The following is a 15874-nucleotide window of genomic DNA, read 5'->3' as shown; positions in this document are numbered from 1 at the left end:
GCTGTGCCAGGCTGAAGCCAGGAGCCTGGAGCTTCTTCCAGGTCTTCCATGTGGGTGCAGGGGTACAAGAACTTAGGCCACCTTCCATTGTTTTCCCAGGCACATTAGCAGGGAGCTGGATCTGAAGTGGAGCAGTTGGGACTCAAAAGCAGTGCCCATATGAGATGCTGGCATTGCAGGCACAGTGCCACAGTGCTGGCCCCAGGCATTATACGGGATTCAAGTGTCATCTTATCTACCGGCCAGACACCCACCCAGCTGAGGGATACACGTTTTGATGATATTTCCATGCAAGGGCATTCACAGAAAAGGATGGAAACCGAAAGAAGTCGTTAGATTTGGGGACTAATACACCTTTTTTAAAAAAGAAAGAGGATTTGAGATTCAAAGGATGATGAATTGTGGGACATGAGTAGGAAATCCATGGGGGAAACTAATGGAAGATAAGAGTTATTTCAGTAGGATGCGTGGAGGCAAACTCATTTTGATGTTGACTCCTTGTCTCTGGCGATGAGAGCTGCCCTTTCTTTCCTGGCAAGCCTGGTGGTAATGATGCCCCTTCCTACAGGGAAATGTACATCCTGCTTTTAGCCAGAAAAGTGGGGCTTGGGGGTGCATAGAACCCTTCCTGCATCTATTAATTCTCAGTTGCTTTGGATCAAAATGGTCCTATGCCTAAGTGGCATATTTTGGGGTGGCATAGCCCAATCCTCCTGGAGAGCACTCTACAAATGCAATTCTACAAGCATTCTTGTATTTTAACTTGCATATTCTCTCCTCAGATGGAAGTCTCAGTTTCTTATAAATTCACAATGAAACTGTCCCAGCGGAAAAGGGTGGAACAGAGATGACAAAAATAAAAACAGAATCCTTATTTATCCTTTCCAAAAAATGCATCAATCTGTTGAGCGTCCATAAACAGCCCAGGGAAGATAGGGATGGAACTAATTAGCTGCAAATATCCCTCGACTCCTTCACTTTCCATCTGAGTTTAATTTTTAAAAAAAGAGGCCCTGATGGGTTCCTGCCTTCAGGTATAACTACCGCAGTGACATTTAAAGCACACGTGACACGGTTTAGCTTTAATTAGAGTACATTTGTGGAATTTATTTGAGTGGTAGTTTCGGGGATGGTTGGAGGCATGAGAGTATATTTAACAATTCATTACTGGCTGAAGCTAAGATTTAGCCCCTATCAGAAGGTTCTATATTTAGGGCAAAATAATTAAGAAATGGTGCCCAGTGAATCTTATGGTCATGAAGTAATCAGCCAAGTCAGTGAAACATTCTCTGAGAAAACACAAAAAAAAAAAAAAACAAAAACTGAAAAAAAAAAAAAACCTGCTGCTGACAACAATGGAAACTAAAAACCTATAGAAGTTTTATTTTAAACAATCTTGAACATTTTCTTGATTTACCAGTGTTAAAATTCTTTTGGTTTGCCATAGCCTTTTTGACATTGATAGTGTGAACAATAAAAAGAAACACAAAGGAGGAAGGGCTTGGCACAGTGGTTAAGATGTTGTTTGGAGTGCCTAGGTTCAAGTCCCAGCTCCACTCCCAATCCCAGCTTCCTGCTAATGTGTACCCTGGGAGATAGCAGGTGATGGCTCAAGCACATGGGGTCCTGTTGAGTTCCAGCCTTCTGACTTGGTTGTTGCAGGTAATTGGGGAGTGAATTCGGGAGTAGAAGCTCTCTCTCACTCTTCTCTTTCTGCCTTTCAAATTTAAAAAAATAGAAATACAAGCTGTAAGAAGTATTTTAGACCAACTGAAAGAAAGCATGAATAAAGATATATTCATTGAGTGATTCTTATGATTGTTTTCAATTTTTCTATATTTGTGGCTATTTTTCCTTTATAGTTCCATTCATTTTATTTTTTTTAGGTTAACATGGCTAATGTTTTGTCATTTCATCAATTGTTGAAAGGAATCAGTTTTTGGATTAATCACTAATATTCTTACTTACTGATTTTTTTGGATTCTAATACCATTAACTGATTTTGTCTAATTCATATTATTTCTCTTTTTATGTTTGTCAATTTTATTTTGCTGTCCTTTCTCTAAAATATTGAATATTCAATTTGTTTTCATTATTTCTTAACGTTTTTTATTTATTTGAAAGGCAGAGTGTCAGAGAGAGGGAGAGACAGATAGAGATCTTTTGTCTACTACTCACTCCCCAAATACCTGCAACAGCCAGGGGCGGGCCACGCTGAAGCCAAGAGTGGGGAACTCCATCTGAGTCTGCCACGTGGGTGGCAGAGACTCAAGTGCCTGCACCATCATCTGCTGCCTCCCAGGATGTGCATCAGCAGGAATCTGGCTGAGAAATGGAGGTAAGGATTGATCCCACCCACTCTGATCTGGGATGCGGATGTCCCAAGTGGGCGCTTCACCCACTGCACCACAATGACTGCCCCTTGATTTTAATTTTGAACCAAGTCGATTAATAATTAGTTGCCTGCTCACTATGGCAGCACATATACTAAAATAGGATGACTCTCAAATTCGTGATGTTCTGTAATTTTTAATTAAAATATTAAATATTTGGTTCCAAAAAAAAGAATAAGTTACTTAGTTTCATGAGACTGATTTTCTTTTTGTCCTTCTCTTCCTTCTCAACTCTTCCTCTTTTATAGTTTAGTATCATCAATTCACCATGGTATGTTTTGTGCTATTTCTGCTCTTCTTTTTGGTTTGATTTACTGTCAAAATTTTATAAATGCAGTATGAATTCTTGTAAAGTAGATGTACTTCTTTATTTATTAAGATACATCTACTGTGTTCTAACTCATCAGTTGTATAATTGATCTGCAACATTCTTAAGTATTTTTTGTGTAATTGATTTTTCATGGACTGGGCAGACGTTCTTCCTATTGGCTTGGCACTCTGCAATGCACAGTGCTTGTTTTCCCCATGTCCTGTTGATATGGCACTAGGCAGTGTGAGAAGGGATCTCCCTGGAGGCTGGCACTCTCTGCAGGACACGTGGGAAGGGTCACTAGCCCTGATTCTTTCAAGTTCCTTTGCTTGCTTTGGAAAGTTTCTATAGGTAGGGCTATGTTTGTCTACATTTAAACTTTCAAGTATTGTTGGTCATTGTGTGCTTTAAGTCAGAAATACATCTAAAGCGCAGTATTTAAAAACTACAACATCATCTGAACCTCTTTTTACTTTAATACATGTATTTACCTCAATTAACGATATTGTTGATCCATCAGCACTTCCTGTTGATTTTATCTTCAAAACCTATCACAACTCCATCTGCTTTTTGTTTCCACCACTCCCATCCTAATATAAGCTACTTTTTTTTTTCTGCTTGCTTTGCAAGAGCCTCCAAATTTATCTCCCCGATTCCAATCTACATAGCAGCCAGAGTGGTTATTTAAAAATATAAATGAGATCATGTAAGTTTGCAAGACCCAACAAAGGTATCTCTCCACACTTGGAAAATGATCCAGATTCTCTCTCAGATTCTCTGTGGTCTGTCTTCTGCAGCCAAGGCCTACCTTTCCAGCATCGTCTCCCATGCCTTCCTTCTGTGCTGACTACGCTCCAGCCAAACCACACTGACATTCTTTCTGCTCTGGAACAAGATGAGCTTCTTCCTGCCCTCAGGCTTTAGGGCTTATTTTCTTTCTGTGGAATGTGCTTTCCCCAAGCCTTCCTAAGACTGAGTCCTTCTTGATCTTACTTTCAATGGCCATATCCTTAGAGAGATCGTCTTCTCTGACCATCCAATCCAAGTAGTCTTTTAGTCGAGTTTTATCACATTACCTGTATTCAACACACGGCGTGTTATTACTTGGTTCTTCTTATTAATGGATTTGTTCGTTGTCTGGTGCAAGCACTGGTATGTAAGCTGTGTGAAAGTAGGATCATGCCTGTTAGTTATCACTACAGGCAATGACCAAATAATGTGGCAGCTACCATAACTCCTCAGTCTGGTTCTGTTCCAAGTCCATCCACTGGGTTCCTTCCCTAACCTACATTACAATCCCAGGAGGTTGGTACTAATCTTATTTTATCGTTGGAAGAACTGAGGCACAGAGAACTTCAGTGATTTGCCTAAGGTTGCACAGTAACTAAAGGATAAAGTTGGGATTTGAGCCCAGGCAAAGGCTGCAGACACTACAAGGCTATGTGTTAGTCCTAGGGGTTACAGATCTGACAGGCAGAACAATGCTCAGTGGTTAGGAATACATCACAGGCGAGGAAGGAGGGCTAGGGAACTACATGAGTCAGATATCTTACTTATATTAAATCAATGCTTATATTAGTGAAACATTTTGGTATGAAAATATGTAAGAAAACTTCGATGTATTTTCATTAGTTTTCTTTTATATGTTGTATTGATATTTGTTATATAGGTGCTTGGCGTCGTTATTGTAGAACCATGGAGACAGCAGATGAAACATTTTCCTATTTAAACATGCTGAGAAGCTGAAGTTAGTAGGACTGGATTTTTTTCTGAGGTGATTTTGATTTTGGTTTCCTATTCTTGCAGCTGGCTGAGGGAGAGACTCTTTTCCAGGTGGAAGATGATGTGAAGGGACAGAGGGAAGGTGAGCAAACCATCAGGAGAAAATTATTATTTACCGCTTTGAAGAAAACATTTTGAAGTCAGGAAGCATCAGCAATGTGAGTGTGTAGGACCGTATGAAAGTTTGTGAAGACTTTCTGTGCAATTCCAGTGGCCTAAAATGGCTGATCACAGGTGCACCCTGTAGCCACCCCATGCCTCACTGGATTGAGCAGTAAAATTAGACTCCAGTTACCACCCATAACGGTCAGTCTTTGTTTAGTACTAGGAGCTAGGTCTTTGCAGCCATCAGCTCATTTAATCCTTACAGCAAAACTAGAGAAGTATTTTGTTACTATGATTGCTATTTTACTGGTGAGAATATCGAAGCCCAGAAAGATTAAGCAATTTACTTAGTGTTGCACAGCTACAACAAAACAGAGAGCTGGAATCTTAGCCCAGCCATAGGGTTGTGTGAAGAAAGAAGGCAGATAACTACCACTACTGAGTGTTGAGTATGTGTCTGGTCCTGTGTGCTTCAGTGTGTTCCATTTCATTGTCATGACCCTGTCAGCTTATCTTCCAGGCCAAGAAACCAAGACTCGGCTAGGATTGGGGAATTTTCCCAAGGTTATGGATGCCAGTCCGACTCCAAAGTCTATACAAACTAGTAACTCATTAAACCCTTTAAATTACCAAGTGGGGTACTGGTCTTTCTTCTTCATTAATTACCTTTCCTGTCCTGAATTCTTTCCCTCTGATATTTTTCTCTCATTCTTTGTGCGTTTATGATACACAGCTCAGTAATGTGCATTTTATAAAAACTTAGTGACATCTTCAGAGCCCAGACCATGAGTTGGGCGTTGTGCTAAGCTGTTTTCCAGGAATTATCTTATGTACCCCTCCCAGCAGCCCAGTGTCATAGGTATGATTATTAATCCTTTTCCTTTTTTAGCCTACGGAGTGACTGGAGTTGCAGAGACCCTCTTGGCAGTACTTGGGTGAAGAGTCTGCTGACTGAATTCCCCAGAGACAGAATAGAACATCTGATAGCCTCGTCACCTTCCCCTACACTGAGAACGAATGAACCCAGAAGCTGGATTCTTTTAATTTTTGTACATTACACAAGACGCGCAATCCTATTTTAAAAGAGGTTTCTTTCGGGAAGCAGGGTGGTTTGGAGTTGTCTTCTTTGTGGTGTGCTTCTTGAAAAGATCTGGGAGGCTAATCTGGTTAATTCTGGACGCTTCCTCCTGCCCTCGCTTTCTCTCGCTCAGTCTTCCGGTCTCAGCACAGGCACCGTGAGTGTTTGTGGAGCGAAGGGACGACAGGGTGTCGGGCTCTGGGAAACTCATTTGCATACTTGTTGTTGCAGGGCTGACCGCATCCTGGTGAAGACAATATGCTGTCTGATAAACAGACTGCCTGCCCCAGTGTCTGTCTGGAGTGGGGCCAGCGTGCGGCCCGCCTTTGTCACAAGGTGCTGTTTATCCTGCCTGGAAGTCCAGGGACGGGACAAACCAGCTAGCTGAAGCTTTTATTTCTCCCGTTCTCTGGCAGGAATTCCTCAGGTCAAAAACATGTGTTCATAGTAGATTAAGGGTGGGAAGCATCAGAATTCTCCAAAGCAGCTCGCCTCACCCCGCGGAACGCGCCTTGTGCTGTTTTTATCTTCCTCTGGAGCTGTGAATTCCTCGGGCTTCGGAGAAATGAGGAAACTTGGAAAATGTAGTGCATGAGCAATAGAAAGAGTCAGGCTTGCCAAGACCTTCCGTTGATAAGTATTTATTTCCACATCTGTTTTCTGTGTCCCCTTTCTCTTTTCCTTCTCCCTCCTCACCCCACACCCACAGACAAAAATGGAGGCTTACACAATTAACTGGGGACTGAAGGGCTTGCTGTTTAAGGATCTGGATAACTGAGTCCCAGTTTCTCCATTCTCACTACAATTTGGTAAATCAAAGACAAGAGGCAGAAAGATTTTGTGGGTCGGTTTCATTTATGACCATTTAGGTAAGAATTTCGTCTCTGCTTCCTTTTTATTGTTGTTTTTTTTCTAGGACTCCCCTCAAGACAGAGCTCTGCTGAAAGATTTTCCAGTCTAATATGGTCCATATTCTAAGACCTATTCTAACCATAGATTGTTTTCTTTTTTGGTTGCTGTAATCACCATGCAGAAGTTACTCTGTGACCAAGAAATTGTTTTAATATTTTTAATCAATAATTCCTATGAACAGATTTTGTCGCTAGGGGAAAGAAAATGTGCCACTGTTTCCTTCCTGCATTGGCAGAGACCTCGGAAGTCTGTTTTGTCCACTCGTGTGTCTGACCCCACCTGAGTCGTGAAGATATTCAATGCAGTCCTGACTGGAGTCCTACTTGGAGGATGATGATAAAGGAGGATGTTCCAGGACAGTTTGGAAAAGATGCCCATCAGCGTTTTGAAGGATTACCAGCATTTCTGTTAGAGTCTGTGAAGAGATTTCTGCCTGCTAAAGAGCAATAATATGGTAGAGATGGATTATTTTGAGGTTTGGAAGTAAAATACTTGCATGTGGCAAATACTGGGGTTTGTTGTGAAAATTAGACCTCTGTAGACTCCCTGAGAATGGCCTATGCAGGAAACAGGTACCCCCTGCTCACAGCTGCTGCTTTGGAGCCCAAGTCCTTATACCAGCCTTGGTAAATTCCAAGTCTTGAGGACTAGTATGTGTGTTGTCAAAAAGGGAAAAAAAATATTCATTAAAGTTGAGTGGTCTTTCCCAATCGGGAAAAGCTGGCATTACCTGGCAGATGGTGGAGGCGCAGCTGGAGGAGAAGGACTGAATCAAGCTGGTGGTGGTTATGGGTCTTGTCCCCAAGCCAGGGTTTGTGCTAGAGCTTAATCTCATGACCGCGTTTGTTAGGGTATGATTCTAGCAGCACGTTTCTTCACGTGCTCTAGAAGAGCAGATGTAAGGAGCCTGCCCCCATCGGATTATTTTCACCCTGCTTCTCCAGTCTCTCACCTTCCACTGTCCTCTGCCCTAGTGCATTTTGATGAAACGTGTCTGGTATTTAAAAGAACTAGAGCGGGGATGGCAATTAGCCTAGCATTCAACACACCTGTGTCCCACATCAGAGTACTTGTGTTTGGTGCCTAGCAGGTGTTTGGCTCTTGTTTCCAGTGTCCTGCTAATGCACATTCTGGGAGGTAGTGGTGATTGTGCAGGTAGCTGGGTTTCCACCGTCCTTCTGGGAAACCTGGATTGAGCTCCTGGCTCCTGGCTGTGTCCTGGGCCGAGCTCTGCTTTCCCAGGAAACCCCAGCTATCTCTTGATTATCTAAGAGATTTCAGCCTGGCTAGTTCTTGGTGATTTCACTACTCCTAAGGGTCGCCCCTAGTGGGTGGAAAAGGGTAGTCAAAGCTGAAACCCAAACCAGTGTATTTTGCCATCTGGTTAGAGTTTTGGCAAATAACTGGATCAGAGAAGGGAGCTGAAGTTGTACAGTTTCCATAGTTTCCAAGTTGGGGTGTTTGGAGATAGGAGGTGCTAGGGTGTGTCTTCAGACCCAGGGCTTGTCTCTGTCATTAGAGACAGTGACAGGAAAGCCATAGATCTTTCCTATATTGGAAAAAAAATGGCTGATCAGACTTACAGATGTGTTTATTTCTGGAATACCATGGGTGGTATCTATCTGCCCACCACCCATGTGTCTCTATAAGGCAGAAGGTGGTGTTAGGGTTGCTTTCATCCCAAGCTCTTTGACATCAGGACAACAAATGTATGCGGTTTCAGTTTGTCATTCTATTTTAACTGCATTTTTTTCCTTCCTCCTTTTTTATGGGGTAGTTTAAGGTTTAGATTTTCTTTTTACCACTGAGTCTAACTTAATTGTGGTTATTTTATTTTATTTTTTTGTGTAAGTGCCCAGAGCTTTCTGGGTTATTGGTAAACTTAAAAAAATATACCACAGTGCATGTAAACATATATAATTTAAGAACCAGTAATGACTGGGGCCTGTGATAACCTTTGGAAAATTCTTACTTGGAAGCAGTTCTAATTAGCAAGATATTTTCTGGTTTCCTCCTTGCATGCTCTGTTAATAACAACGATGTTAGTTGGAGAAAATCCTTTTTCTTTTTATGATTTAATTTTCCCCTTTCCCTTTACAACAACCAATTCTACTGCAGTTACCTTTAATAAAAAAGTGGTAAATTTATGCTAACAAACAACTGACATGATAGAGATAAGAATAGTTGGACTCTTTAGAGCATTTTGTAGATGTTCTTTTAGAATAAATGGTGAAAATGAATTACGGGGCAATATCATTAATCTTCAATAGTGTATTCAATAGAATCTTTACAATTTAAAGAATACACTTTTTATTCAATTAAGTATATTCCCCATTTTCTTTTTTTTTTAAGATTTATTTATTTTTATTTGTAAGTCACATTTACACAGAGAGAAGAGAGACAGAGAGAGAGAGAGAGAGGTCTTCCATCCGACGGTTCACTCCCCAAATGGCCACAGTGGCTCGCCGGAGCTGCTCCAATCTGAAGCCAGGAGCCAGGTGCTTCTTCCTGGTCTCTCATGTGGGTGCAGGGCCCAAGCACCTGGGCCATCCTCCACTGCCTTCCCAGGCCATAGCAGAGAGCTGTATTGGAAGAGGAGCAGCCGGGACTAGAAACAGCACCCATATGGGATGCTGGCGTCCCACGTGGAGGATAAACCTACTGCACCATGGCGCTAGCCCCCCAAGCCATGCCTTAACCACCATACCAAATCTCCACTCCAGTTCAGTTATTTCAAGTAGTGAAGAGACTAATGGCTAAATGAAACACTAGTAGAATTATTTCACATTTTAAACTTTGCTTTGGACCACAGTGAACAGGACTGACAAAGCTGTGAGCTGCTGGTATTTGGAAGATATAGTAACTTGATTCTTTATTCTTGATCATGTCAAAGTCTTGTGAAGGAAAGGCTTTGTTTACAAAGGATGAGATTGTAACTAATTCATAATATGTGAGTTACACATGGTGAACCTCTCAGTTTATGTGTCATAATTTTGTGTGGACTTTTTTTCTCTTCTAGCATGCAAATTCATTTTAGGAGGAGGGATTGCTTACATAAAATATTTGTTTACCAAATTATTCACCTCTTGATCTCAATTCACGGTTCAAACATGAACTAAGCTTACAATATTTTTTACATATTATTTCTTATGTTTCTTATACATCAAACTTATAATATTTCTACAGCTGTTTTATGCTGTAGCCCTAAAAAGACATAAGAGAACTTCTTATGTCTAAGAAAATTATACTTGTGGGGCTCTCATTGTGGCACAGTGAGCTAAGCTGTGGCTTGGGACACCTCCATCCTATATCCAATGTCCGGGACAGAGTTCTGGCTCAACTTCCAATCCAGCTTCCTGCTTATGTGTCCTCTGAGAAGCAGCAGATGATGGCTCAAATACTTAGGCCTCTTCTACCCACTGGGAGCTCCAGACGGAGTTCTTGACATCCGCCTGGCCCACGCCCAACTGTTGCAGTCATTTAGGGGTGTGAACCAGAGGTTGGAAGATCTTTGTCTGTCTGTCTGTCTCTCTCTCTCTCACTGCCTTTCAAATAAATGAAAATAAACTTTTTTAAAAAGCAAATTATACTTAATACAATAAAGCAACATACTATACTAGCATCATCACAATTTCTGGAATTCCTTCTTGTGTTGCCAAAGAATTTTAAAATAAGTTTATTTCCTAATGATTGAAAGTAGCCCCTAAGACATGTATAACAACTATTGAATGATAGTAAAATGCACACAAGTGCAACAGATTTACAGTGTATATTTGCTTAGCATTTATTATACTTGGTCTTTGGTAAGTAGCTTTTGGGTTTGCCAGGATGGAGATGTTTCTTCCACAGTTGGGTCCTGCATAAGTAGCTGAAGGAAGCTATAGAACTTCCAGCATCTTTCCCTAAATCCCATTCTATTCATGATTGGAAGGCCACCACAAAACACACCAAACACTGGAGTTAAAAAAAAAAAGGGTTATTGTTGGGTGAGGGAAACCCAACAGGTTGCAGGGAGAGGGCAAGAGAGGGCAGAAAGGGAGGGGGTCAAGAGAGAGAGGACAAGAAAGAGAGAACACGTAAGTGGGGAAGCAGGTCTTGTTATACTCTTGCAGGGGGCTGGGAAGTGTGAGCATTGAATCCCGTTAGGGTCTGACTTCTAGCAAGCCAGGCTGGGTCCCGGACATGCCAAACTTGGTGTACAGGGTGGTGGCTGGGCCAGAGCCCTAGATGGCGTCCATTGCCTGAGATGGCACTTTTAGCTAAGACGGCACCATTTCACTAACAATGATGGTGAACTTTGGTTTGCTATGGTCTCTAAACTGGGGAACAGGCCTAAAGGCACTTCATGGTTCTCAATTCAGCTCTTTCTATGTCACCTAGGGAGCAACTCTACTCTGCTGTATACCATTTTTTTTAAAAGATTTTATTTAATTACTTGAGAGGCAGAGTTACAGACAGAGAGAGGGAGAGACACAGAGAGAGGTCTTCCATCTGTTGGTTCATTCCCCAGATAGCTGATCTGAAGCTGGAAGCCAGGCGCTTCTTCCAGGTCTCCCATGCGGGTGCAGGGGCCCAAGCACTAGGGCCATCTTCCCCTGTTTTCCCAGGCCATAGCAGAGAGCTGGATCAGAAGAGGTCGAGCCAGGACTTGAACTGGTGCCCATATGGGATGCTGGTCCTGCAGGCAGAGGCTTAGCCTACTTCACCACAGTGCTGGCCCTGTATAAAATTTTAAAATTAAATTATAGATAGAGGCAGGCATTCAGCCTAGGAGCAGACACCTGCATACAACATTGGAGTGTCTCGGTTTGAGTCCCAGCTCCATCTGCTGACTCCAGCTTCCAGAGATAATGTAGGCCCTGGGGGGCAGTGGTGACTGCGCCAGTAATGGGTTCCTGCCACCCACGTGGGAGACCTGGATTGAGTTCTTGCCTCCTGGCTTCAGCACAGTCCAGCCCTGGTCATTGTGAGTATTTGGGGAGTGATCCAGTGCCTGGGAACTCTCTCTTTCTGTCTTTCTCTTTCTGTCTCTTAAGTGAATAAATTAAAGAATATATAGCTACAAATATAAGTTAATAGTGAGTTCTTTTAGAAAAAGTACGTTGAGGAAAATGAGCAAGAGTATTTGCAAAGTATTTTAACTAATTCAAAATTTGTAAGTCTATATTGTGGATTCTTGGGAAACAACATGAAGTGATAATGTGTATCTCCCCGTAGTTTAGAATGCTAATAGAAGGAACTGATGTTTATTGTGTGCCCTCTATCAACTAGCAATTTTGTTAATATACACTGGTATCCTTAAAGGTTGTTGCTATACACTGGTATCCTTAGACCTTGGAGATGGTCTTACTAGCTTTATTTTAAAAATGCAGGAACTGAGATTTGTGAAGAGTTAATGAACCTTCCCAAGATCACGCAAGTAGCAAGTGACATGCCAATCTTTATGAATTCCAGCTGCCCACTGTAGTCTATTTTTCCAGCATGCATACATTTTTGCTGCTAGTGAAATGGATGGAGTTTTTCAAATATATAGCATCATATATTTAATCAGAATCTTCACACACATTCATGCATCTGGGTTCTACTCAACACAGATGTTTACACACCCAGTACCACCTGCCTGTCTCCTCAAGCAGCTAACTTGGTCTTGGGAGTCTTCCTTCATGAGCAATGTTGGATGCATCTTCTCCTGTCGATTCCAAAGGCCCTTAACATTATCACTGGAATGGCTAGGGTCCTCGTTGCCTCTGGTCCACATGAAGAGATGTGACTCAACGAATACACCTAATCCCCACTTTCAATAAGTCGCTCAGTGCCTCCCAGTCACCCATAGAAAGTATTCCTAAGGATGACATTCAAAGATTTATATAGTCTGTCCCCAGTCTCCTTTCTCAGGATCCTTCACCACGAACTTCCTTATCTGGACATGGATCTGATGTTGTCAAATGGTCTTCCTGCTCTTCCATCTTCGTGTGATGCTGTTTCTCTTGCCTGTTTACTGCTTGGCAACCTGAACATCGTGAGGCGCGTTCAGATCCTAGGTCTTTCCTGAGAGTTCCCCATTAGCTTTGGGGTGAAGAGATCTTTCCCATTTAGGCCCCTTATTATTGTCTCAACCAATTGTTTTGTCCTAATGACTCACTGAGAAACATCTTGAGAACAGGCTTGGTCGTTTTATTTATGATGTGTCTGATCTTAGGTCACTTTTGTATAAGACTCAGTTTCCCCAGAGTTAAAGTGGGTATGGTATGCAATCCTCTCATTGGAACTTCTATTCTTTTCTGTGGCTCCCTCACAAGAGTAACCAATATTATAGCCTTGGTGTAAGAATTCATTTTGTATTAAACAGCATGTGATGGGTTTTGTTGCAGAAAGATTAACCCCACATCTTAATGTCTTAAGAAAACAAAATTTTATTCCTTGCTGATACCACATGTTTGTCCCAGGCTGACAGGAACTCTACTTCTTACTGTCCGTATTCAGAGGCCCTGTCCTCCAGAGCTAGCTCTCTCTGGAATAATGCAGGTCATTGTGAAGGGAGGAGGGGCATGTGGTGATTTATGGCTAGGTTCCTAAAGCTTTACCTACAAGTAATGCATGTGACTTACTGCTATGGTGTGGACATGGTTTGAGTGTCTCTTCAGGTTTCATCTGTTGCAATTTAATCCCCCACGGTGTGGGATTAAGAGGATGTAAACTTAATGCAACTACCATGCTTAGAAGTCGGATCTTCGGGAACTCATTTGGATTAGATCACATCCAGAGAGTGCAGCTTTCATGACTGAATCCTGGTAGCTTTATAAGTAGAGGGAGAGAGACCAGAAAACACACACACACACACACACACACACACAATTCTTGTCTCATGCCAAGTGATTGATACTCTATATCGCTTTGAGACTCTGCCAGCTAGAAAGTCATCACCAGATGCAGCTCCTTGATCTTGAACCACCAGAAACATGAGCCAAAATAGACCTCTTCTGTTAACTAGTAGCCTGCTTTGGGTGTTTTGTTATAGTAGTGCAAAGGGACTAATGCACTTCCCTTCGTGAATTATTTGCCAGAGCAAATTATACGGCCCCAACCATCTTTAAAAGGGCAGGAAGGAACACTCCCCCCATGAGGGAACTGCACTCATGGTGACCACATCACACCTTGCATCATTAGTAATTATATCAGGGTATATTTCAAGTTTTAGGTGTTCTTTTGGGACTTCACGCCCATTGAGTCTGAGTGAGTTGAATTTACTACCTTCCCTGCCCCATTGTAATCAGGACAGGTCTCCAATGTTTTCTGAATAGGTTCTACTCCTAGTGACTTTTCCCCTAATTCTAGAAACAACAGGCTTCCAGCCCCAGTATTTGTTTTTGTCTTCTGTGTTATTTGTTTTGTCTTCTTAGGTATACTATACATCACACAACACAAAACCAGTGTGAGTAGGGGCTGGCATTGTGATGTAGTGGGATAAGCTGTTGCTTGCAACACCAGCATCCCATATCAGAATGCAGATTTGAGTCCTGGCTGCTCTGCTTCCAATCCAGCTCCCTGCTAATGCACCTGGGAAAGCAGTGAAAGGTTTCCCAAGTGCCTGAGCCCTTGCCACCCAAGTGGGAGACCTGAATGGAATTCCTGGCTCCTGGCTTTGACCTGGCTCAGCCCTGGCTGTTGTCATTTGGGGAATGACCCCGAGGATGGAAAATCTCTTTCTCTGTCTCTGCAGTCTTTCTGGCACTTTGCTAAATATATCTTTAGAAAAAAAAGGGAGGGGCACTATATGCAAGATCGTGGAACAAAACTCATCACCTCCTACTGTCTTTCATCTGAAGCCAGGCAAAAATGTAAGCTGTGAACTTGGAGGTATTCAATGACTGCTCTTTGAAAGCTTCATCCTTATACCTAGTCAAGGCCAGGATTCATTTCTGAAAAGTTTTAATAGCAATCTACAAAATGGCTCTGGAGTAGATGAGGACGGGGGTAACAGACCTCTGGCTGGCTCAGCCTCGGGAAGCTGCTTGGAATCACTTGCGCAGGTCAGCTGGAAGGGCCGGCTTAAGTTCTTGGTGTCAAGTGATTTTCAGTGGAAAGTCACCTACTGGGTAGTGAAGTCATACTATTAACATCTTGTTTACTTTTCTAAATGTGAGATGTTTATGTTGTTTTTGTAGAAAGGTTAGCAGATATAGAGGGACCATAAAAGATAAAAAAAAAAAAAACCATAAAAGGAAAAATTACCCAGAAGAAAAAACATCTTATTTCTCTTCTTGGGTTAATATCTATCTTTTAAACAGAACACCATCTACTCTTTTGTTGCAGTAGTGAATGTTTCTTACAGCGCTGATCAATTAACATACTGTGTTATAGTTCCTGTCACTGCATTGTATATTTCCCGACAGTAAATTTACATCATAAGCTCGGCCTGATGTTTTCAAAGAAATTCCTTTTTATTAAACAAATTTTAAACAATACATAACAACTGTCTTTCTCTGACTTAGAATTACAAACCCCAGATGCAAGCAAGGCTTTTGAAAAGTCACGAAAACAATCTTTAAGTAAACAAAATGAAGTGGGCCACAAGAAGGCGGTTCCATGAGTCTAAGGCTTGATGTACAACAAGGACCAGAGGCCTTACTCCAAATCAAGACGCTTCGCAAAAATGGGTCAAGGCAAGCGTTTTCTATTGTCTTGGATGTCAACAGAGTGCCAAGGTCGGGAAGCAAGTGGCACTGGCTGCGGTCAGAGCCTTCCCAGGAGCCTGAGAACTGGTGTCATGTCCTGAGTATCCTTGACCTTCCACGCGTGTGATCACATGCCCACACAGGACGTGGGAGGGCTGGCTTTCCGTGGCAGACCAGGCCCGTGGCACACAGGTGTTCCCTCTGCTTTGACCTCCACTCTTTTCTCCTCTTGGACACCCTCGGGTGAGAATGTCAGGGGGTAAATGGTGGGACTTCCTTTGGGGCCTGGCTCAATCTGGAGACAGTCATTCTCTTTCAGGGCATTTCCCTGCCCACTGGACAGAGTCGGGGAACTCACGGCCTTCAACTCCTCTGCGGGTCTTTTACAAAGGATCGGCTGAAGATTGGGGAGATGGTGGTGATGGTGGTGATGGTGGTCTAATCTTATGGTATAGACATTGTAACTCAAGACTGAATAAATCAACCTGGAAATGGTATATGAAATGAAATAGAAATGGAAACTGGGGGAGCCGGGCAAGATGCATTTTTGAATGCATCACAAATTAGTGTCAGTATTACTATTATCATTATCTCCATTTTACAGACAGGGAAATTCAGA

General features: G+C 42.3%; 2 long non-coding RNA genes across 2 annotated transcripts; both read left to right on the top strand.

Moving 5' to 3' along the window:
- Positions 1-2228: 2228 nt before the first annotated feature.
- On the top strand, positions 2229-5610 carry LOC127483312 (uncharacterized). Its single transcript, XR_007909500.2, has 3 exons — positions 2229-2338; positions 4510-4567; positions 5480-5610. It is a non-coding gene; the product is annotated as an uncharacterized lncRNA (long non-coding RNA).
- Positions 5611-6335: 725 nt separating this feature from the next.
- Positions 6336-7086, top strand: LOC138843492 (uncharacterized). The gene is made up of 2 exons (XR_011378258.1): positions 6336-6477; positions 6585-7086. It is a non-coding gene; the product is annotated as an uncharacterized lncRNA (long non-coding RNA).
- Positions 7087-15874: the final 8788 nt, after the last annotated feature.

Source organism: Oryctolagus cuniculus, chromosome 8, assembly GCF_964237555.1.
Source record: "Oryctolagus cuniculus chromosome 8, mOryCun1.1, whole genome shotgun sequence".
Lineage (NCBI taxonomy): Eukaryota > Metazoa > Chordata > Mammalia > Lagomorpha > Leporidae > Oryctolagus > Oryctolagus cuniculus.
This window is presented reverse-complemented; position numbering and strand designations above follow the sequence as displayed.